Below are 25,199 nucleotides of genomic sequence, written 5' to 3'. Positions count from 1 at the left end.
GTAACCCCTCCCTAATCATATAACCATCGAGATGCCTATTCGATGTTGTAATTGTACTAGCCTCCACCACTTCCTCTGGCAGCTCATTCCATACACGCAGCACCCTCTGCGTGAAAAAGTTGCCCCTTAGGTCCCTTTTAAATTTTTACCCTCTCCCCATAAACCTATGCCCTCTAGTTTTGGACTCCCTTACCCTGGAGAAAAGACCGTGGTTGTTCACCCTATCCATGCTCCTTATGATTTTATAAACTTCCATAACGTCACCCCTCAACCTCCAAGCTCCAGGGAAAATAGCCCAAGCCTATTCAGCTGGCCAGAGGAAGTGGTGGATGTGGGTACAGTTACAATGTTTAAAAGACGTTTAGATAAGTACACGAATAAGAAATATTTGGAGGCGGGTGGGACTAGTTTAGTTTGGGAAGATCGTTGGTATGGACTGGTTGGACCGAAGAGTCTGTTTTGGTGCTGAATGACTCTATGACTCTAGCAGGCACAGCACAAACTAGCTAGAAATGGGTCAAGTTTTCGAAAGGGCTATCAGAAGTGGCAAAAACACATCAGGTTTGAGTCACAGAGAGATCTTCCTTAATTTGTGTTAATGGAGGAACTGAGAGAGATCGAACAGTATCATTTTCAACATCTTTATGATGGGAGCACGATTGGCAAGGCCAGCGTTTTTCATTCATCTCTAATTGGTCTAAAGAAGATGGAAGTGAACTGTCTTCCTGAACCACTGCAATCCATGGAGATGGGGGAAATAGTGTAGTGCTTTTGGGGAGGGAGTTCCAGGATTTTGATCCAGTGACACTGGAGGAACAACGATGCAGTTCAAGTCAAGTTGGTGTGTGACATGCAGTAGATGGTGTTGTTTCTGCATACTGCCCTTTGAGTGCCAGAGGTCATGCATTTGCACAGTGCTAGTGTACAAGGAGCCTTGGTGAGTTGCTGTAATGCATCTTGTAGATGGTACATACTCTGCATTGGTGCATTGGATGATACTGCTGACTCGGGCCTTGGTGGACAGGCATTGGAGAGTCAGGGGGTGAGTTACCAAAGAGTATCCAGCCTCTAACCTGCTCTTGTATCCAGAATATTTATATGGCTAGCCCTGTCATTGTCTTAGTCAGAGGTAAGCAGCTCCCCCAAGATGTTAATAGGAGGAGATTCTGTGACAATAATGCTGTTGAATGTCAAGAAGAAATGGTTAGATTCTGCCTTGTGGGAGATGGTCATTACCTAGCTCCTGCGAGACACAAATAGTTACCTTCTGTTACAGGTAGTTCTCCTCTAATAGCGTAGTTCCATTCCAGTGAAACTTTGCTTAATAGAAAATCGCTTACTAGAAATGGGAAAAATTGGGTTGGGGCAGACCAGCAAAAAATATCACTCCCAATCGCTCAGAAATCACCCAAAAGCCAAACACAAAGTATAGCATAGCCTGAATGAAGGTTTAAATCATATTTATTAATGAAACAAAAGTAAACTTAACACATTACGTTGAAAAATATTGTTCATGCAGGGACAGAGGGCCATCATTATCATCACCTTCAGGTACAGTTGTAGTTGCAGAAATGGGACAGCTGTGTTTGATTGTCTTCTGGCTGTTTCTCGGGGGTTAGTTTAATAAAGACATCCACTTTTTGCAGCTTTGCCCTTTCTCTTCCATCTTGAAGAAGCTGTTATTGGAGTGCCAGATGTTATCTTTTTGAACAAACTGCTGCATTCTGTGTTGTAATCATTGTCCTCTAAGAGTTACTTGCTATCATTCTTTTTTTGCAAAGTAAAGGATAATCTAGGAGTACATAGTGCAGGCACAAGAACAAATTACAAAGGCAAGTGGTCTGTATAAGAGTAGTGCAGTCCTGCAGGAATTATACAGGACTTATACAGGAATTATACAAGAATATTCTTGTCTCAGAGGGAGAGCAATGAACATTCATTAGTTTAATTTTTGAGATGACATGACTCAATGTAAAGTACTGTACCTCTCACATATTCTGACAGGAGCTGACATCGGTGCATGTGCAAAACAAAGCATGCCAAATGATTGCTGCTGGATTAACACTATTGCAAACAGAGGTAAGCGTTCTCAAAAATACTGTTCCCTAATTCTTCAGCGACATTCTAGCCAAATCGCACTGCCAAAACATGCTTTATACGAGAACAACCTGCCTACCAAACCAGAGTCATTTTTGTAATGCTACAGCTTCTCAAAGAGACAGTATGGGTTCAAGTGGAGTGCCACAAGGATCGGTGCTGGGTCCTCTACTTTTTGTCATTTACATAAATGATTTGGATGCGAGCATAAGAGGTACAGTTAGTAAGTTTGCAGATGACACCAAAATTGGAGGTGTGGTGGACAGCGAAGAGGGTTACCTCAGATTGCAACAGGATCTGGACCAGATGGGCCAATGAGCTGAGAAGTGGCAGATGGAGTTTAATTCAGATAAATGCGAGGTGCTGCATTTTGGGAAAGCAAATCTTAGCAGGACATATACACTTAATGGTAAGGTCCTAGGGAGTGTTGCTGAACAAAGAGACCTTGGAATGCAGGTTCATAACTCCTTGAAAGTGAAGTCGCAGGTAGATAGGATAGTGAAGAAGGTGTTTCGTATGCTTTCCTTTATTGGTCATAGTATTGAGTACAAGAGTTGGGAAGTCATGTTGTGGCTGTACAGGACATTGGTTAGGCCACTGTTGGAATATTGCATGCAATTCTGGTCTCCTTCCTATCGGAAAGATGTTATGAAACTTGAAAGAGTTAAGAAAAGATTTACAAGGATGTTGCCAGGGTTGGAGGATCTGAGCTACAAGGAGAGGCTGAACAGGTTGGGGCTGTTTTTCCTGGAGCGTCGGAGGCTGAGGGGTGACCTTATAGAGGTTTACAAAATTATGAGGGGCATGAATAGGATAAATAGACAAAGTCTTTTCCCTGGAGTCGGGAGTCCAGAACTAGAGGGCATAAGTTTAGGGTGACAGGGGAAAGATATAAAAGAGACCTAAGGGACAACGTTTTCACTCAGAGAGTGGTATGTGTATGGAATGAGCTGCCAGAGGATGTGGTGGAGGCTGATACAATTGCAACATTTAAGAGGCATTTGGATGGGTATATGAATAGGAAGGGTTTGGAGGGATATGGGTCGGGTGCTGGCAGGTGGGACTAGATTGGGTTGGGATATCTGGTCAGCGTGGACGGGTTGGACCGAAGGGTCTGTTTCCATGCTATATCCATACATCACTATGAATGTATCACTCAAAGTCCCAGCTGAGGGTGAAATACCAAGCTGGCACCCTTGAGTGCAAGGCTGAGGAGTGGTGTCACCTTTTAGGTCAGACGGTAACCTGAGCTGCTCAGTTGGACATAATTGATCCTGAGCACAATTCTGACAAAAGTAAGGCTGACATCCCCAGTGCAATGACTGATATTTATCACTAAAACCGGTTGTCAGGTCAATATTACATGCTACTTGTCAGAGCGTGCTGTGTATAAATTGGCTGCTATATTTCCAATATTACAACAGTGATTACCTGACAAAAAATACTTCATCTGTCACAAAGTGCTTTGGGATGTTCTTAGATCATACAAGATCTTTTATGACAAGTCTTTCTTTCATGAGAAAGACATGCCCTTGGACATCAATAGCAGCAAAATCCACAAATATAATTAACTTTAAATTAAACAAAGGAATGAAGGGAGTATCCTTCACAACAATGCCTCCTACATCTGTTCTAGATTTGGCACAGGGAATGTTATATGACTCTTCGTGGTGTGATAATGCAACTGTGAAGCTTGTATCAACAGTGTTCCTCACAGTCACTGTTCTCCCAACATAGCGCAAAACCTGCACTACAAATAAGAGAATCAGTGTTGTACAAAAGTGGGGTTGGTGAACAGTTTTAAAGCAAGGAGTACTTGTTGTTTTAAAATCATATAAACACGCTTTAGGTATGTTTCAATTCTAACACGATATAACTATTTTCTGTGCAATATTGGAATTGCAGTGCTTGAACCATCAGTAACAATCCCAACCATTATTTCGTCAGTGCATAGAGTAAATCCCTCCCAACTTAGTTGTTAGAGGTAGCAAAAGTATAAACAAGTCTTAACAGTTTTACTGTAAACTCAATTAAACCCTGCCATCTTGAATCTGATGTGATATCCCCTTTGAACAATTAGAATCATGGAATCCCTACAGTGGAAGCACGCCATTTGGCCCATCGATTCCACAGCAACTCTCCAAAGAGCATCCCACCCAAACCCATCCCCCTACCCTATCCTTGTAACCCTGCATCTCCCATGGCTAATCCACTTAACCGACACATGCCTGCATACTAGCATTCAGAACAGGTTGTGAATAAACTGCCCATGACAGCTGATGCAAAATAACAGGAAGCACAGGGAACAATATTAAACAGTAAATGATAATTCTTTAAGTCAACAGAAGTGAACCAGACAGAACTAGCCAATATAAAACTCTCTACTCTTCCTTCCCACTCGCCCAAGCCCACAGAAATCACGAACAAAATTTCTGAAGGAATTTACAGAGTTAGGAATCCAGTTCTCCTTCTGTGGAATCCTACCCATTAGACCAAACTGTCTTTGCCATCTTCCAGATGAGGGATTAAGGCAAGTATTTTGTCTGCTAGGATTATTCCTGCTGTTGTGATTTGCTGAAATTGGGTGTTTACAGATGATCTTTTAAACTAGTCTAAACTGCTCTTACACAGAATATGCAAGAGTTTATTTGAATGTCACATTTAATGTTAATAAGACTTGGGGGAATTCTGATCACCTCGCCAACAAGGCGCTATGTACTCAGCTCATGTTATTAATATAACAACATAGCTCCAGGCACTAAGTTCTTAAAGCTGCATTTTTGATTGCTACGAGCTAAATTTGGGACTTGAAAGAGATTATGGAAGAAAATGATGTATGAAGAGATGTAATGCCGAATTGTTTATGAACAGTTTGTAGCCATTATCCATGTAGTCCGTAAAGCCATAAGAATGTAGGAACAGAGTAGGGGAAAGTGCATGGGGGAGTGAAATCCTTTTAAGAGCACACTGCAAACTGTGAACCAGGACAATGTATGATCACATTGAATTGCTGCTGGTCACCCATCAATGGGCTGTCAGTAATTGGTATCCATCCTGTTGATGGATGACATAGAATACGGGGCAAAAGCTTGAATCTTCATATGAGGGGAGTCTATCACAGAACTTCTGACAAAGAATTAACACTGAGCCAAAGGAAAAGATAGTACATTAGACCCTGAATGTTCACTTGTTTTGTCAATTGAGCTTTATATCCAAGCCTTACGTTACCAGTGTTTGTCTCCTGCTGTTTCCTGAATTTAATGATGATACCAACATGTCCTCTAGCAGTGAATCCATGGTTTGTATAATGCAGCAATGATTTACAAACCAGCTGCCCCTCATTCTGCTCAGATGAAGATTGACCTCAAACTACATTCAATTTGCCCACTAGAACATAGAACATAGAAAAGTACAGCGCAGTACAGGCCCTTTGGCCCTCGATGTTGCGCCGATCCAAGCCCACCTAACCTACACTAGCCCACTATCCTCCATATGCCTATCCAATGCCCATTTAAATGCCCATAAAGAGGGAGAGTCCACCACTGCTACTGGCAGGGCATTCCATGAACTCACGACTCGCTGAGTAAAGAATCTACCCCTAACATCTGTCCTATACCTACCACCCTTAATTTAAAGCTATGCCCCCTCGTAATAGCTGACTCCATACGTGGAAAATACTGCTGGAAAATTGGCATTAGACAGAGAGCTCTTTACCAGTGTGGTTAAGTCACTGGTCTTGTAATCTGGGGCCTGTACACAGGACACATCGCTAAATTTCGTTTCCCACCTGGTAATTCATGTTACGAAATGTGGTTAAGTTGTTAAAAACAGGCCAAGAAGAGTATAAACCCCCTCAATGACCATAAAAACACATCTGGTTCCTGGATGTCCTTTAAAAAGTGAAATCTGTATCAATTTTGAATTTAACCATGAACACAACGCTTGACTGAGGCTCTCCAACAAACACTGTTCCCATTTGTACAGTAACCTACCAATGCCAATGTTTGTACAACAGCCTAGCACTGCCCCTGTTTGTACAACAGCCCAGCACTGCCCCTGTTTGTACAACATCCTAACACTGCCCCTGTTTGTACAACATCCTAACACTGCCCCTGTTTGTACAACAGCCTAGCACTGCCCCTGTTTGTACAACAGCCTAGCACTGCCCTGTTTGTACAACAGCCTAGCACTGCCCCTGTTTGTACAACATCCTAACACTGCCCCTGTTTGTACAACAGCCTAGCACTGCCCTGTTTGTACAACAGCCTAGCACTGCCCCTGTTTGTACAACAGCATGGCCCTGCCCTGTTTGTGCAACACCCCAGCTCTGCCCCATTTGTACAATAGCATTGTGCTGTCCTGTTTGTACTGGTGGTGAGGAAGCGGCGGTGGAGGAGGCCCAGGACCTCCATGTCCTCGGCAGAATGGGAGGGCTTTTGCCCGAAACGTCGATTTTGCCTGTCCTCGGATTTTGCCTGTCCTCGGATGCTGCCTGAATTGCTGTGCTCTTCCAGCACCACTAATCCTGTTTGTAAAAACAATGACTGCAGATGCTGGAGACCAGATTCTGGATCAGTGGTGCTGGAAGAGCACAGCAATTCAGGCAGCATCCGAGGAGCTTCGAAATCGACGTTTCGGGCAAAAGCCCTTCATCAGGAATAAAGGCAGAGAGCCTGAAGCGTGGAGAGATAAGCTAGAGGAGGGTGGGGGTGGGGGTGGGGATAGAGTAGCATAGAGTACAATGGGTCAGTGGGGGAGGACATGAAGGTGATAGGTCAGGGAGGAGAGGGTGGAGTGGATAGGTGGAAAAGGAGATGGGCAGGTCGGACAAGTCCAGACAAGTCAAGGGGACAGTTTTGCTGGAGGTTAGAAACTAGGATGAGGTGGGGGAAGGGGAAATGAGGAAGCTGTTGAAATCCACATTGATGTCCTGGGGTTGAAGTGTTCTGAGGCGGAAGATGAGGCGTTCTTCTTCCATGCATCTGGTGGTGAGGGAGCGGCGGTGAAGGAGGCCCAGGACCTCCATGTCCTCGGCAGAGTGGGAGGGGGAGTTGAAATGTTGAGCCACGGGGCGGTTTGGTTGATTGGTGCGGGTGTCTCGGAGATGTTCCCTAAAGCGCTCTGCTAGGAGGCGCCCAGTCTCCCCATGTAGAGGAGATCGCATCGGGAGCAACGGATACAATAAATGGTATTGGTGGATGTGCAGGTAAAACTTTGATGGATGAGGAAGGCTCCTTTAGGGCCTTGGATGGAGGTGAGGGAGGAGGTGTGGGCACAGGTTTTACAGTTCCTGCGGTGGCAGGGGAAAGTGCCAGGATGGAAGGGTGGGTCGTAGGGGGGCATGGACCTGACCAGGTAGTCACGGAGGGAACGGTCTTTGCGGAAGGCGGAGAGGGGTGGGGAGGGAAATATATCCCTGGTGGTGGGGTCTGTTTGGAGGTGGCGGAAATGTCGGCGGATGATTTGGTTTATGCGAAAGTTGGTAGGGTGGAAGGTGAGCACCAGGGGCGTTCTGTCCTTGTTGCGGTTGGAGGGGAACTCCCCACATACGTTCGAATCCAGGAATTCCCCACATACGTTCGAATCCAGGAACTCCCCACATACGTTCGAATCCAGGAACTCCCCACATACGTTCGAATCACCAAACCATCATCTCCCAGACCATACAGAACCTCATCACCTCAGGAGATCTCCCACCCACAGCTTCCATCCCCATAGTCCGGGAACCCTGCACTGCCCGGTTCTACCTCCTTCCCAAGATCCACAAGCCTGACCACCCTGGCCAGCCCATTGTCTCAGCATGCTCCTGCCCCACTGAACTCATCTCTACCTACCTCGACACTGTCCTATCCCCCCTAGTCCAGGAACTCCCCACATACATTCGAGACACCACCCACGCCCTCCACCTCCTCCAAGACTTCCGTTTCCCCGGCCCCCAAAGCCTCATCTTCACCATGGATATCCAATCCCTCTACACCTCCATCGCCCATGACCAGGGCCTCCAAGCCCTCCGTTTTTTCCTCTCCAGACGTCCCCAACAGTACCCCTCCACCGACACTCTCATTCGTTTGGCCGAACTGGTCCTCACCCTTAACAATTTCTCCTTTGAATCCTCCCACTTCCTCCAGACCAAAGGGGTAGCCATGGGCACACGTATGGGCCCCAGCTATGCCTGTCTCTTTGTTGGCTACGTAGAGCAGTTGATCTTCCGTAATTACACCGGCACCACTCCCCTCCTCTTCCTCCGCTACATTGATGACTGCATTGGCGCCACCTCGTGCTCCCGCGAGGAGGTTGAGCAATTCATCAACTTCACCAACACATTCCACCCTGACCTTAAATTTACCTGGACCATCTCTGACACTTCCCTCCCCTTCCTGGACCTCTCCATCTCCATCAGTGACGACCGACTTGACACTGATATTTTTTACAAACCCACCGACTCCCACAGCTACCTGGATTACACCTCTTCCCACCCTACCTCTTGCAAAAATGCCATCCCGTATTCCCAATTCCTTCGCCTCCGCAGTATCTGCTCCCAGGAGGAGCAGTTCCACCATAGAACACACCAGATGGCCTCCTTCTTTAGAGACCGCAATTTCCCTTCCCACGTGGTTAAAGATGCCCTCCAACGCATCTCGTCCACATCCCGCACCTCCGCCCTCAGACCCAACCCCTCCAACCGCAACAAGGACAGAACGCCCCTGGTGCTCACCTTCCACCCTACCAACCTTCACATAAACCAAATCAACCGCCGACATTTCCGCCACCTCCAAACAGACCCCACCACCAGGGATATATTTCCCTCCCCTGTTTGTACAACAGCCCAGCACTATGCCTGTTTGTACAACAGCCGAGCACTGCCCCTGTTTGTACAACAGCCCAACACTACTCTGTTTGTACAACAGCCTAGCACTGCCGTGTTTGTACAACAGCCCAGCCCTACCCTGTTTGTACAACAGCTTAGCATTGTTCTGTTTGTACAACAGCCCAGCCCTACCCTGTTTGTACAGCAGCCGAGCACTGTCCCTGTTTGTTCAACAGCCCAGCACTACCCTGTTTGTACAACAGCCTAGCACTGTCCCTGTTTGTACAACACCCTAGCACTGTCCCTGTTTGCACAACAGCCAAGCACTGTCGGTGTTTGTACAACAGCCTAAGCCCTGCCCTGTTTGTACAACAGCCCAACACTATCCCTGTTTGTACAACACCCAAGCACTGCCCCTGTTTGTACAACAGCCCAGCACTATCCCTGTTTGTATAACACCCCAGCACTGCCCCGTTTGTACAACAGCCCAGCACTATGCCTGTTTGTACAACAGCCGAGCACTGCCCCTGTTTGTACAACAGCCTAGCACTACCCTGTTTGTACAACAGCCTAGCACTGCCGTGTTTGTACAGCAGCCCAGCACTACCCTGTTTGTACAACAGATGAGCACTGTCCCTGTTTGTACAACAGCCCAGCACTGTCCCTGTTTGTACAACAGCCCAGCACAGCCTGTTTGTACAACAGCCTAGCATTGCCATGTTTGTACAACAGCCAAGCACTGTCCCTGTTTGTACAACATCGTAGCCCTGCCCTGTTTGTACAACAGCCCAGCACTACCCTGTTTGTACAACAGCCCAGCACTGTCCCTGTTTGTACAACAGCCCAGCACTACCCTGTTTGTACAACAGCTTAGCACTGTCCCTGTTTGTACAACAGCCCAGCCCTACCCTGTTTGTACAGCAGCCGAGCACTCCCCCTGTTTGTATAACAGCCCAGCACTGCCCCTGTTTGTACAACAGCCTAAGCCCTGCCCTGTTTGTACAACAGCCTAGCACTATCCCTGTTTGTACAACACCCCAGCACTGCCCCTGTTTGTACAACAGCCTGGCACTGTCCCTGTTTGTACAACAGACTAGCACTGTCCCTGTTTGTACAACATCGTAGCCCTGCCCTGTTTGTACAACAGCCCAGCACTATCATTGTTTGTACAACAGCCCAGCACTGTGTCTGTTTGTACAACAGCCTAGCACTGCCCCTGTTTGTACAACAACCCAGCACTACTCTGTTTGTACAACAGCCTAGCACTGCCCCTGTTTGTACAACAACCCAGCACTGCCATGTTTGTACAACAGCCCAGCACTACCCTGTTTGTACAGCAGCCGAGCACTGCCCTGTTTGTACAACAGCCTAGCACTGTCCCTATTTGTACAACACCCTAGCACTGTCCCTGTTTACACAACAGCCAAGCACTGTCCCTGTTTGTACAATAGCCTAGCCCTGCCCTGTTTGTACAACACCCCAGCACTTTCCATGTTTGTACAGCAGCCCAGCACTGCCCCTGTTTGTACAACACCCCAGCACTTTCCATGTTTGTACAGCAGCCCAGCACTATCCTGTTTGTACAACACCCCAGCACTGCCTTGTTTGTACAACAGCCTAGCCCTGCCCTGTTTGTACAACAGCCCAGCACTGCACCTGTTTGTACAACAGCCCAGCCCTGCCCTGCCCTGTTTGTACAACAGCCCAGCACTGTGCCTGTTTGTACAACAGCCCAGCACTACCCCTGTTTGTACAACAGCCCAGCACAGCCTGTTTGTACAACAGCCTAGCACTGTTCCTGTTTGTACAACAGCCAAGCACTACCTGTTTGCACAACAGCCCAGCTCTGCCATGTTTGTACAACAGCCTAGCACTACCCCTGTTTGTACAGCAGCCCAGCACTACCCTGTTTGTACAACAGCCCAGCACTACCCTGTTTGTACAACAGCCCAGCTCTGCCATGTTTGTACAACAGACTAGCACTGTCCCTATTTACAACACCCTAGCACTGTCCCTGTTTGTACAACAGCCGAGCACTACCTGTTTGCACAACAGCCCAGCTCTGCCATGTTTGTACAACAGCCTAGCACTGTCCCTGTTTGTACAACAGCCCAGCACAGCCTGTTTGTACAACAGCCTAGCACTGTCCCTGTTTGTACAACAGCCCAGCACTGCCATGTTTGTACAACAGCCAAGCACTGTCCCTATTTGTACAACATCGTAGCCCTGCCCTGTTTGTACAACAGCCCAGCACTACCCTGTTTGTACAACAGCCCAGCACTGTGTCTGTTTGTACAACAGCCCAGCACTACCCTGTTTGTACAACAGCTTAGCACTGTCCCTGTTTGTACAACAGCCCAGCACTACCCTGTTTGTACAACAGCCTAGCACTGTCCCTGTTTGTACAACAGCCCAGCCCTACCCTGTTTGTACAGCAGCCGAGCACTGCCCCTGTTTGTACAACAGCCTGGCACTGTCCCTGTTTGTACAACAGCCTGGCACTGTCCCTGTTTGTACAACAGCCCAGCCCTGCCTTGTTTGTACAACAGCCCAGCACTGCCCTGCCCTGTTTGTACAATAGCCCAGCACTGTCATGTTTGTACAACAGCCCAGCACTGCCCCTGTTTGTACAACAGCCCAGCCCTGCCCTGCCCTGTTTGTACAACAGCCCAGCACTGCCCCTGTTTGTACAACAGCCCAGCCCTGCCCTGCCCTGATTGTATAACAGCCCAGCCCTGCCCTGCCCTGTTTGTACAACAGCCCAGCACTGTGCCTGTTTGTACAACAGCCCAGCACTACCCCTGTTTGTACAACAGCCCAGCCCTGCCCTGCCCTGTTTGTACAATAGCCCAGCACTGTCATGTTTGTACAACAGCCCAGCACTGTGCCTGTTTGTACAACAGCCCAGCACTACCCCTGTTTGTACAACAGCCCAGCTCTGCCATGTTTGTACAACAGCCTAGCACTACCCTGTTTGTACAGCAGCCGAGCACTGTCCCTGTTTGTACAACAGCCCAGCACTACCCTGTTTGTACAACAGCCCAGCACTGTCCCTGTTTGTACAACAGCCCAGCACTACCCCTGTTTGTACAACAGCCCAGCACAGCCTGTTTGTACAACAGACTAGCACTGTCCCTGTTTGTACAACAGCCAAGCACTACCTGTTTGCACAACAGCCCAGCTCTGCCATGTTTGTACAACAGCCTAGCACTACCCCTGTTTGTACAGCAGCCGAGCACTGTCCCTGTTTGTACAACAGCCCAGCACTACCCTGTTTGTACAACAGCCCAGCACTGTCCCTATTTACAACACCCTAGCACTGCCCCTGTTTGTACAACAGCCAAGCACTGTCCCTGTTTGTACAACAGCCTAGCACTACCTGTTTGCACAACAGCCCAGCTCTGCCATGTTTGTACAACAGCCTAGCACTACCCCTGTTTGTACAACAGACGAGCACTGTCCCTGTTTGTACAACTGCCCAGCACTACCCTGTTTGTACAACAGCCTAGCACTGTCCCTGTTTGTACAACAGCCCAGCCCTACCCTGTTTGTACAACAGCCTAGCAATGCCATGTTTGTACAACAGCCCAGCACTGTCCCTGTTTGTACTGCAGCCTAGCACTGCCGTGTTTGTACAACAGCCCAGCACTACCCTGTTTGTACAACAGACGAGCACTGTCCCTGTTTGTACAACAGCCCAGCATTTCCCTGTTTGTACAACAGCTTAGCACTGTCCCTGTTTGTACAACAGCCCAGTCCTACCCTGTTTGTACAACAGCCTAGCACTGTCCCTGTTTGTACAACAGCTGAGCACTGTCCCTATTTGTACAACAGCCCTGCCCTGCCCTGTTTGTACAACAGCCTAGCACTGTCCCTGTTTGTACAACAGCCCAGCCCTACCCTGTTTGTACAACAGCCTAGCACTGTCCCTGTTTGTACAACAGCCTAGTACTGTTCCTGTTTGTACTGCAGCCTAGCACTGCCGTGTTTGTACAACAGCCCAGCAATACCCTGTTTGTACAACAGACGAGCACTGTCCCTGTTTGTACAACAGCCCAGCACTATCCTGTTTGTACAACAGACTAGCAGTGCCCATGTTTGTACAACAGCCCAGCACTATCCTGTTTGTACAACAGACTAGCAGTGCCCATGTTTGTACAACAGCTTAGCACTGTCCATGTTTGTACAACAGCCCAGTCCTACCCTGTTTGTACAACAGCCTAGCACTGTCCCTGTTTGTACAACAGCTGAGCACTGTCCCTATTTGTACAACAGCCCAGCACTACCCTGTTTGTACAACAGCCTAGCACTGTCCCTGTTTGTACAACAGCCCAGCCCTGCCCTGCCCTGTTTGTACAACAGACTAGCAGTGCCCATGTTTGTACAACAGCCCAGCCCTGCCCTGTTTGTACAACAGCCTAGCACTGTCACTGTTTGTACAACAGCCCAGCACAGCCCTGTTTGCATAACAGCCCAGCACTGCCATGTTTGTACAACAGCCTGGCATTACCCTGTTTGTACAACAGCCCAGCACTGTCCCTGTTTGTACAACAGCCAAGCACTACCTGTTTGCACAACAGCCCAGCTCTGCCATGTTTGTACAACAGCCTAGCACTACCCCTGTTTGTACAGCAGCCGAGCACTGTCCCTGTTTGTACAACAGCCCAGCACTACCCTGTTTGTACAACAGCCCAGCTCTGCCATGTTTGTACAACAGCCTAGCACTACCCCTGTTTGTACAGCAGCCGAGCACTGTCCCTGTTTGTACAACAGCCCAGCACTACCCTGTTTGTACAACAGCCTAGCACTGTCCCTATTTACAACACCCTAGCACTGTCCCTGTTTGTACAACAGCCGAGCACTGTCCCTGTTTGTACAACAGCCGAGCACTGTCCCTGTTTGTACAACAGCCTAGCACTGCCCCTGTTTGTACAACAGCCTAGCACTGTCCCTGTTTGTACAACAGCCTAGCACTGTCTCTGTTTGTACAACAGCCTAGCACTACCCCTGTTTGTACAACAGCCTAGCACTGTCCCTGTTTGTACAACAGCCTAGCACTGCCCCTGTTTGTACAACAGCCTAGCACTGTCCCTGTTTGTACAACAGCCTAGCACTGTCCCTGTTTGTACAACAGCCGAGCACTGTCCCTGTTTGTACAACAGCCTAGCACTGTCCCTGTTTGTACAACAGCCTAGCACTGTCCCTGTTTGTACAACAGCCGAGCACTGTCCCTGTTTGTACAACAGCCTAGCACTGTCCCTGTTTGTACAACAGCCTAGCACTGCCCCTGTTTGTACAACAGCCTAGCACTGTCCCTGTTTGTACAACAGCCTAGCACTGTCCCTGTTTGTACAACAGCCTAGCACTGTCCCTGTTTGTACAACAGCCTAGCACTACCCCTGTTTGTACAGCAGCCGAGCACTGTCCCTGTTTGTACAACAGCCGAGCACTGTCCCTGTTTGTACAACAGCCTAGCACTGCCCCTGTTTGTACAACAGCCTAGCACTGTCCCTGTTTGTACAACAGCCTAGCACTGTCCCTATTTACAACACCCTAGCACTGTCCCTGTTTGTACAACAGCCTAGCACTGTCCCTGTTTGTACAACAGCCTAGCACTGCCCTGTTTGTACAACAGCCCAGCATTACCCTGTTTGTACAACAGCCTAGCACTGTCCCTGTTTGTACAACAGCCTAGCACTGTCCCTATTTACAACACCCTAGCACTGTCCCTGTTTGTACAACAGCCTAGCACTGTCCCTATTTACAACAGCCTAGCACTGTCCCTGTTTGTACAACAGCCTAGCACTGTCCCTATTTACAACACCCTAGCACTGTCCCTGTTTGTACAACAGCCGAGCACTGTCCCTGTTTGTACAACAGCCTAGCACTGTCCCTGTTTGTACAGCAGCCTAGCACTGCCATGTTTGTACAACAGCCTAGCACTGTCCTTGTTTGTACAACAGCCTAGCACTGTCCTTGTTTGTACAACAGCCTAGCACTTTCCCTGTTTGTGCAACAGCCTAGCACTGCCCCTGTTTGTACAACAGCCTAGCACTGTCCCTGCTTGTACAACAGCCAACACTACCCTGTTTGTACAACAGCCTAGCACTGTCCCTGTTTGTACAACAGCTTAGCACTATCCCTGTTTGTACAACAGCCCAGCACTACCCTGTTTGTACAACAGCCTAGCACTGTCCCTGTTTGTACAACAGCCCAGCACTACCCTGTTTGTACAACAGCCTGGCACTGTCCCTGTTTGTACAACAGACTAGCACTGTCCCTGTTTGTACAACAGCCCAGCCCTGCCTTGTTTGTACAACAGCCTAGCACTGTCGCTGTTTGTACAACAGCCTAGCACTGTCCCTGTTTGCACAACAGCCAAGCACTGTCCCTGTTTGTACAACATCGTAGCCCTGCCCTGTTTGTACAACAGCCCAGCACTGTCCCTGTTTGTACAACAGCCTAGCACTGTGCCTGTTTGTACAACAGCCTAGCATTGCCCTGTTTGTACAATAGCCTAGCACTGCCCCTGTTTGTACAACAGCCCAGCACTACTCTGTTTGTACAACAGCCTAGCACTGTCCCTGTTTGTACTGCAGCCTGGCACTGCCGTGTTTGTACAACAGCCGAGCACTGCCCCTGTTTTGTACAACAGCCCAGCACTATGCCTGTTTGTACAACAGCCGAGCACTGCCCCTGTTTGTACAACAGCCCAGCACTATGCCTGTTTGTACAACAGCCGAGCACTGCCCCTGTTTGTACAACAGCCCAGCACTATGCCTGTTTGTACAACAGCCGAGCACTGCCCCTGTTTGTACAACAGCCCAGCACTACCCTGTTTGTACAACAGACTAGCACTGTCCCTATTTGTACAACACCCTAGCACTGTCCCTGTTTGCACAACAGCCAAGCACTGTCCCTGTTTGTACAATAGCCTAGCCCTGCCCTGTTTGTACAACAGCCTAGCACTGTGCTTGTTTGCACAACAGCCAAACACTGTCCCTGTTTGTACAATAGCCTAGCCCTGCCCTGTTTGTACAACACCCCAGCACTTTCCCTGTTTGTACAACACCCCAGCCCTGCCCTGCCCTGTTTGTATAACAGCCGAGCACTGCCCCTGTTTGTACAACAGCCGAGCACTGCCCTGTTTGTATAACACCCCAGCACTATCCCTGTTTGTACAACAGCCTAGCCCTGCCCTGTTTGTACAACAGCCGAGCACTGCCCCTGTTTGTACAACAGCCCAGCACTACCCTGTTTGTACAACAGACGAGCACTGTCCCTGTTTGTACAACAGCTTAGCACTGTCCCTGTTTGTACAACAGCCCAGCCCTACCCTGTTTGTACAACAGCCTAGCACCGTCCCTGTTTGTACAACAGCCTAGCACTGTCCCTGTTTGTGCAACAGCCTAGCACTGTCCCTATTTGTACAACAGCCTAGCACTGCCCTGTTTGTACAACAGCCTAGCACTGCCCCTGTTTGTATAACAGCCTAGCACTGTCCTGTTTGTACAACAGACTAGCACTTTCCCTGTTTGTGCAACAGCCTAGCACTGCCCCTATTTGTACAACAGCCTAGCACTGTCCTGTTTGTACAACAGCCTAGCACTGTCCTGTTTGTACAACAGCCTAGCACTGTCCCTGTTTGTGCAACAGCCTAGCACTGTCCCTATTTGTACAACAGCCTAGCACTGCCCTGTTTGTACAACAGCCTAGCACTGCCCCTGTTTGTATAACAGCCTAGCACTGTCCTGTTTGTACAACAGCCTAGCACTTTCCCTGTTTGTGCAACAGCCTAGCACTGTCCCTATTTGTACAACAGCCTAGCACTGCCCCTGTTTGTATAACAGCCTAGCACTGTCCTGTTTGTACAACAGACTAGCACTTTCCCTGTTTGTGCAACAGCCTAGCACTGTCCCTATTTGTACAACAGCCTAGCACTGCCCCTGTTTGTATAACAGCCTAGCACTGTCCTGTTTGTACAACAGACTAGCACTTTCCCTGTTTGTGCAACAGCCTAGCACTGTCCCTATTTGTACAACAGCCTAGCACTGCCCCTGTTTGTATAACAGCCTAGCACTGTCCTGTTTGTACAACAGACTAGCACTTTCCCTGTTTGTGCAACAGCCTAGCACTGTCCCTATTTGTACAACAGCCTAGCACTGCCCCTGTTTGTATAACAGCCTAGCACTGTCCTGTTTGTACAACAGACTAGCACTTTCCCTGTTTGTGCAACAGCCTAGCACTGTCCCTATTTGTACAACAGCCTAGCACTGCCCCTGTTTGTATAACAGCCTAGCACTGTCCTGTTTGTACAACAGACTAGCACTTTCCCTGTTTGTGCAACAGCCTAGCACTGTCCCTATTTGTACAACAGCCTAGCACTGCCCCTGTTTGTATAACAGCCTAGCACTGTCCTGTTTGTACAACAGCCTAGCACTGTCCTGTTTGTACAACAGCCTAGCACTGTCCCTGTTTGTGCAACAGCCTAGCACTGTCCCTATTTGTACAACAGCCTAGCACTGCCCTGTTTGTACAACAGCCTAGCACTGTCCCTGTTTGTGCAACAGCCTAGCATTGTCCCTATTTGTACAACAGCCTAGCACTGCCCTGTTTGTGCAACAGCCTAGCACTGTCCCTATTTGTACAACAGCCTAGCACTGCCCTGTTTGTACAACAGCCTAGCATTGTCCCTATTTGTACAACAGCCTAGCACTGCCCTGTTTGTACAACAGCCTAGCATTGTCCCTATTTGTACAACAGCCTAGCACTGCCCTGTTTGTACAACAGCCTAGCACTGTCCCTATTTGTACAACAGCCTAGCACTGCCCTGTTTGTACAACAGCCTAGCATTGTCCCTATTTGTACAACAGCCTAGCACTGCCCTTTTTGCACAGTAACCTAGTATTGTCCACCCACTTTGCAGAAAAAGCATGATTCAGGCACTGTGCCAGAAAATATTCCCAACCTCATATATTGTACCAAATAAATCCACAATGGAACAGATCAACTGACGTCTAATCCTAACCTTAATCTGGATCCTAAACCTAACCCTAATCCTAACCATAATCCAAACCTTAAATCTAACTCGAACACAAACCCCACCCGTAATCCTATCTCGAGCCCTCACATAAACCCAAACCCTAACCCTAACATTAACCTGAACCCTAATACAAACACTAACCCTAGTCCTAATGCGAACCTTAACCCTAATTCTAACCTTAGCCTAACCCTAACCTAACTCTAACCCTTACCTTAACCCTAACTCTCACCCTAACCCTCACCCTAACTCGAACTCTAACTCTAACGCAGCACCAAAGCAGTCTTAGAGCCAAAGGAGAGTCACATGTTCAATGATAAAGAGGGATTGAAGAGGGTAATGATGGGCTAATGTTGCTTTCAGCCCTCAGCTCAACTGAGTAGAACTGAAGCTGCACTGAATTATCTTCAAATTGAAAATCTTAGACCAACAGCTTCACCCACACAATTGTACAGCCCAACGTGAAACCAAGACAGTGAAGGAAGGACCTATTCACCTCAGAGTTGAGACCCTCTAACCCTGAGATGAATAGGTCTATGTTTCCAATGAATGCCTGGCCTCGCTTGTTTTATGTCTAGTTAAAGTGTTTGGTAGATGGGAGATCATTCCTAACTGAAAGGAGCAGTTATATAACATTTTCTTTTTGCTGCTCCTCAAATTCCTCACTGCTATGCTCTGTCTATGGTGAAGACCTTCTCTCCTTAATGTACATGTGGCTGGGTTACAAGGTCCTTCAACGCAAGTTGCAATGTGACCCACATGGATCAACTCCCTGACTCTTAGGGGTGAACTTTATTATTGTAAATCGACAGCTTCGTCAACTCACTTCCAAAGTTGGGAATTTGAAACTTCGTTCCAAACATGGCTGAACGGGCAGCCAGCCAATTTCCAGTTGCTGTCTTTTGCTGTTGCCCATTGCCAGCTCCTAATTTAGGTATTAGCCTTTTGTGACACATAGTCACACCTGCAGCTGCAAACTTCTGCCACTAGATAGAGCTTCAAATCCTTCCGAAGCTCCAGCTCCACGCTACCTACAATCGAACATGCTCAGAGAGCCATTTCCACGGTCCTGCTTTTCTTCAGCAAAGCCATAGAGTCATAGAGTCATAGAGATGTACAGCTCGGAAACAGACCCTTCAGTCCAACCCGTCCATGCTGACCAGATATCCCAACCTAATCTAGTCCTATTTGCCAGCACTTGGCCCATATTCCCCTAAACCCTTTCTATTCACATACCCATCCAGATGCCTTTTAAGTGCTATATTTATACCAGTCTCCACCACTTCCCCTGGTAGCTCATACGATACACGCACCATCCTCTGTGTGAAAACGTTGCCCCTTAGGTCCCTTTTAAATTTTTTCCCTCTCACCCTAAAGCTATGCCTTCTAGTTCTGGAGTTCTCCACCTCAGTGAAAAGACCTTGTCTATTTATCCTATCCGTGCCCCTCAAGATTTTATAAACCTCTATAAGGTCACCTCCTAGCCTCCAATGCTCCAGGGAAAACAGCCCCAGCCTATTCATGTTCTCCTCCAACCCTGGCAACATCCTTTTCTGAATCCTTTCAAGTTTCACAACATCTTTATGATAGGAAGGAGACCAGAATTGCACGCAATATTCCAACAGTGGCCTAAGCATTGTCCTGTACAGCTACAACGTGACCTCCCAACTCCTGTACTCAATACTCTGACTGATAAAGGAAAGCATACTAAATGCCTTCTTCACTATCCTATCTACCTGTGACTCTTCTTTCATGGAACCATGAACCTGCACTCCAAAGTCTCTTTGTTCAGCAACACACCCCGGGACATTCCCATTAAGTGTATAACTCCTGCAGTGATTTGATTTTCCAAAATGCAGCATAATGCATTTACCTAAATTAAACTCCATCTGCTATTCCTCAGCCCTTTAGCCCATCTGATCAAGATCCTGTTGTACTCTGAGGTAACCTTCTTCGCTGTCTACTACACCTCCAATTTTGGTGTCGTCCGCAAACTTATTACTATACCTCATATGTTCACATCCAAATCATTTATATAACTGATGAAAAGAAGTGGTCCCAGCACCAATCCTTGTGGCACACCTTTGGTCACAGGCCTCCAGTCTGAAAAGCAACCCTCCACCACCACCCTCTTTCTTCTACCTTCAAGCCAGTTCTGTATCCAAAATAACTGTCAGTAAATTCAAATGAGTTTTTGCAGTGATAGGAGCCTGAAAATCACCAATGATAATGTCTTCTTCCTGAGTTAGTTGTGCAAGAGGTAGTAATAACCATTAAAGCAGAGAACAGACCAAAGAGGTTGAAATATAGATCATTCAGGCTCCTCAAGTCTACTCCACCAGTCAAGGTAAGATTATGGCTGATCTGACTAGCCTTAAGTCCACTTTCCTGCCCATTAACTCCATAACCCTACTAATAAAACATCAGCCTAACTCAACCTTGAATTATTAATAGCTGAGGCTCCACTGCACTTTGGAGACAGAATGACAAACACGCGTGATTCGCTGAGAGAAGAAATTCCTCATTCCTGTTATAATGAGTGGGAACCCATATTTTAAATGGGTTCTCCCCACAAAATATACATCCTTTCAACATCGAAAACCCACTTTAATTTCCACACTGACAGCAGTTACAAGCAAAAACAGTTGCTTTTCTACATTCATGGCTCATTGAGTGGAGCAGGTTTATGAGTGGGAGTCACACTATTTTATAAACCCTCCACATCACAAATGTGATACATTACCAAATCATGTCTAGCTTTGCTCACAGGTAATTTGCTACAGAACAGGATCACAGCCTGGAGTATTTGACAATAAGAGATAATGCATTTAGTGCACCATTTGCATTTCAACTCAGAAAAGGAACATTAGCAAAAGCAAAGAGGAAGGCGTAACCTGACACACTCTGAGCATCATGAGGCAATTCATCAGAAATGCTGTGCTCAGCACGGCTGCTGAGAAATCTCTGAGAACCTACACAGGGAGTCTATGAATAAGCTCTGCCATCTCCTAAAATCAGAAGTCAAGCATCCGGACAGCACGGCTAGTGGCCCTGGAAGTTACTCCAGCCCTGAATCCTGTGCAAAAGAGCTCTTCCAATGCAAACAAAGCAAATTGCAAGATGTCAGACAGATGGCTATATACAGATATTTCAAGAAGGCCACTGATGTATTTTCAGTTTTGATAGCAACTTCTTTACTTTCATTATTGATCAGCAATTGAACATGTTTTAACAATATTTTCTGACACAGATTACAAAGAGACCCCTGCTGAACCTGTTTAAGTGTACAGTGTGATGCCCTGCATTAAGCACAAAGGTCTTTAATTTTATTCCAGAATTACTGAAAGGTTAAAATGTGGAATCCATTTTGACTTTTATTCTTGACACAAGCAGTGGTCCTACATCAATGTACTCCCCTTGTTCCTCTACTGTGTTATCCTCCTTTATTTAAAACAGTATCCACTGTCTGAGGTCTTTCTGCTGAGGTTAAATGAGGTCCACTCAGTTATTGGACTCTCCCACTGTCTCAAAAGCATGTAAATGTAGTCTTGTATGCATAAGAGATGTCTTTGGTTTGTTGAATAGAGTCAAAATCCAATATTTGTTTGTTTCCTTGATATGCTACCGTACAGAACTGAACTTAGTCTGTGACTATGTATATATAAAAAGGGTTTTTTTAGTGAATAAAATATACATTTGAAATTTTAAAAAGTGTTATCTTCCTTTATTTATTCAGCCACCTATCAAATGTAGGTTTGATATGGTCTCAGTTTGAATCATTATTCCGCAACATCAGAGCCTTCTGTATCATAAAGTTGCTAAATATCTTGAATTTAATCTTGCAGTTATCTCCCCTCATTCTAAACCCCTCAGCCACTGGAAACAATTTTCTACTGATAGGTGACCACCAACATAGACTGGGACAATGGAATGACTGCCTTCTTGGGAGGTCCCAGCAAGCATTCTAAGATATCATCTGATGGGATTGGGCGAGTGAAAGCATGGTTCCTAGGAAAGAGTAATAAAGAATGAGATCATTGGTTTGATTTCCCATTACACACATTAGCCTGGATTTTGAGATCAATAGCAAAACAAGAGTTGTTGACCACTGATCTGGAAGAAGATTGCCCATCAGGATCCAGTGATCTGTGCATTGTGCTTTGCTGTTCAATGCTCACAGGTTAAATCTGGCACATGGTCAAGAGGATCTCTTGACATGCAAAAGTAATGATCTCAGCAAGCAGTTAGACAGCCAATCATATTGAAGAGCTCACCCGCAGCAAAGCCGGAAGTTAAAAGCAGGTAAACTCCTTCACTTTCAATGTCAGTTTTCAGTTTGTGAAATAACTTATGTCTGGATTAGAATAGAAGCTAAAATTAAAAAAAATGAACTTCTGAGAACAAAAAAATGCATTTCTTGGGAAACATGTGTTCAGATATGACAATCTACAAATATACGATTAGTTTTTCAGGGCCAGTGAGGGTATTAAGCAGCAATTGTGTTGCATCCTGTTAAAATCTCAGTCACAATTCAGGGTGTAAGCTCTTCAAGGGTTTAGATTAGAGTGGTGCTGGAAAAGCACAGCAAGTCAGGCAGCATCTGAGGAGCAAAAACATCGATACTTCGGGCAGGAGCCCTTCATCAGGATCTTCATCATTCCTGATGAAGGGCTCCTGCCCGAAATGTCAATTTACCTGCGCCTCAGATGCTGCCTGACCTGCTGTGCTTTTCCAGCACCACTCTAATCTCCAGCATCTGCAGTCCTTACTTTCACCTCTTCAAAGGTTTATGCAGTGAGACAAACAGCATTAGGGATGTTTTCATCAAATTATAATTGCAAGAGTGATAGCAGCCTGCAGGAATCTCTACAGCAGATTCTATAGAGAGGCAAAGATTCCATGACAACAACTTCTGAATTTCCATTGTGGTCTGTACATATGCAGACTCCCAAAGATATTGTCAGTATTAGTGGAGCAATGACAGTGAATGTTGAGAATCACCATTATTAAATAGAATCATTAGAGTGGCCAAGAAGCAAAACAGCCTCACAGGGCCATATGACTTCTCCAAGTTTGCTTTTGCAAAGTGCTACAAGTACTAATATCTACATTGCAACAGAAATTCTGTTAATTAGTGTTCCAGCCTTGGCTATTGTTAGACAAAGTGAATGCAAAATTGTTGAGATCAACCTGTTCATTACAGCACCAACTTGACCTGAGGGCTCATGTCTGAATGGGAATGTGAAACACAGAGAGTGGGTAGAAATTGGTCTTAGTTGGTAGCATGATGCTGGTGATGGTGTATCAAGAGGTAATTTCATGTCCTTGCCCAGTCTAATTTTCCACTGAAGACTGGATGCTGGCTAACCAGTTCACTGTTCCCAATTCTGAACCAGGACAGAGGACGTATATCAACTCACAACCTCTTTTAGGATTCTTTCTGATAGAGCTTTACAGGTTTTTGGCAGTAATGTCAAGTCTCTCGAGTCTAAACAAAGCCAGTCTAAGGGATAAAAACTGCAGATAGAACTGCTGATGCTGGAAATCAGAAACAAAAACAGAAATTGCTGAAAAGCTCAGCAGGTCAGGCAGCATCTGCGGAGAGAAATCAGAGTTAACATTTCAGTTCCAGTGACCCTTCCTCAGAACTGATCAGAACCAAAATGTTAACACTGATTTCTCTCCGTGGATGCTGCCAGACTTGCTCAGCTTTTGCTGCAATTTCTGTTTTTGCTCCAGCCTAAGAGATGCTTGTTATCAACAGCTGAGCAATCAGAAGCCTCCATATGAATATTTATTCATTATTGCCTGAGCTTAGGGAATCAGTGTACAACCAACAGAGAGTCTGGGCTGTTTTGACTTTACAGCAGTGACTCAGTGAATGAGAAATAAACAATTATTTTCAAGATGCAGTATAGATGGAGAGGTAGTCCTGTGGCTGTATTCATTTCCCAAACACATTAAAATGAGCAAGATGTCCAACTTGGATGTTGGAGCCCAACACTGTTATATTAATAATGGCGATATACATGTGGGAGATACTTTCACTCTATCAATAACTTAGACCTACTGCTAGTACCACTGAGTTTACAAAGTGCTGAATCATAGATGGTAACGCAGAGAATCATTCATCCAAAACTATACAGACTAGGATTGTGGACTCTTGCACAATTCTTCCATGACCTTGACAGAGTTCCCAAGGTTACAGACCATTGGAGGCGACACTCATTGGGCTCCTCCCATCAATCCCATGCATCCAAAAATGTTCATTTAACTCACATGACTCTGCCAATTTCAACAGGTGCATGGAAATACCATTGCCTGTGAGATCCCCCTCCAAGTCACACACCATCCTAACATGGAATTGTATCACTTTTCCTTCATCGTCACTGGGTTAAGATCCTGGATCTCCCTCACTTACAGTACATAGGCTACAGCGGTTCAAGAGGGTAGCTCACCACCACCTTCCAAGGGCATTTAGGGATGGGAAACCAATGCCAGTGACGCCCATGAATAATTTAAAAAATCTCATGCCTGGGTAGTGGAGGAAGACAATCCTTGGCTGGAAAAAGTATTGATTATTTTGTGTCGAGCAGGTAAATGAGCAAGATTCAGCCCAATGGTATATTTACAGTAACTTAAAGATTTGGCGATCCTTTGTGTTGTATCACAGTTTAAAAAATGCCTTGACTGAGAAATCTTTCAACGGAAGCAAATCCCTAAAATGCACACTCCATGTTTGCATGACAAAACACTAACCAAGTCAGATCAGGTGAGTACCTCTGTCAGCCAAGAGCTGGAGACTGACTAACTGGACTCAAACATCAGCGCACAATGCAAACCATCTAACTGGATCTGTCTGTCAGGGACACTGCAGCTGCCATTGACTTTGCCCAGTTTTCAGTAGATTTGCTGCTCCATTTGAAATGACAATGCTCCCAGTACTTGGTGTTCTCATCTATGCCATGGGACTTGACTGACAAAATCCAGCAAAGACATGTCAGAACAGGAAGTATTTGCATAGTAGCTTTAATTACATAGACTGGCTGCCATTTTACTATATTCAAAATAAACAATATGGGGGAGCAAGCCAAAAAACCTCTTGTAGCTCAGAATCCTCGGAAGAAAAGGTTGGCTGCTCGAACAATTAGTATTGTCTGTTATGAGAGAGGAATTAATTGAAAAGTTATTATCACAATGGATATATTTATATCCATTTTGTATAATCCATCTCAGCTTGAGGCTGGTGAGCCT

General features: G+C 46.5%; 1 long non-coding RNA gene across 1 annotated transcript in view; it reads right to left on the bottom strand.

Moving 5' to 3' along the window:
- Positions 1 to 1,520: 1,520 nt before the first annotated feature.
- Positions 1,521 to 25,199, bottom strand: part of LOC122540308 (uncharacterized) — a 62,247-nt gene continuing 38,568 nt past the window's right edge. Inside the window, exon 4 of the long non-coding RNA XR_006309264.2 lies at positions 1,521 to 1,676. This is a non-coding gene — a long non-coding RNA (uncharacterized LOC122540308). The remainder of the gene's footprint in view (positions 1,677 to 25,199) is intronic.

The sequence above is a fragment of the Chiloscyllium plagiosum genome, unplaced genomic scaffold (assembly GCF_037043375.1).
Source record: "Chiloscyllium plagiosum isolate Xiang-an unplaced genomic scaffold, Cpla_swu_hap1 HiC_scaffold_37, whole genome shotgun sequence".
NCBI lineage: Eukaryota > Metazoa > Chordata > Chondrichthyes > Orectolobiformes > Hemiscylliidae > Chiloscyllium > Chiloscyllium plagiosum.
Note: the sequence above shows the minus strand (reverse complement) of the source record. Positions and strands in the feature narration are given on the sequence as shown.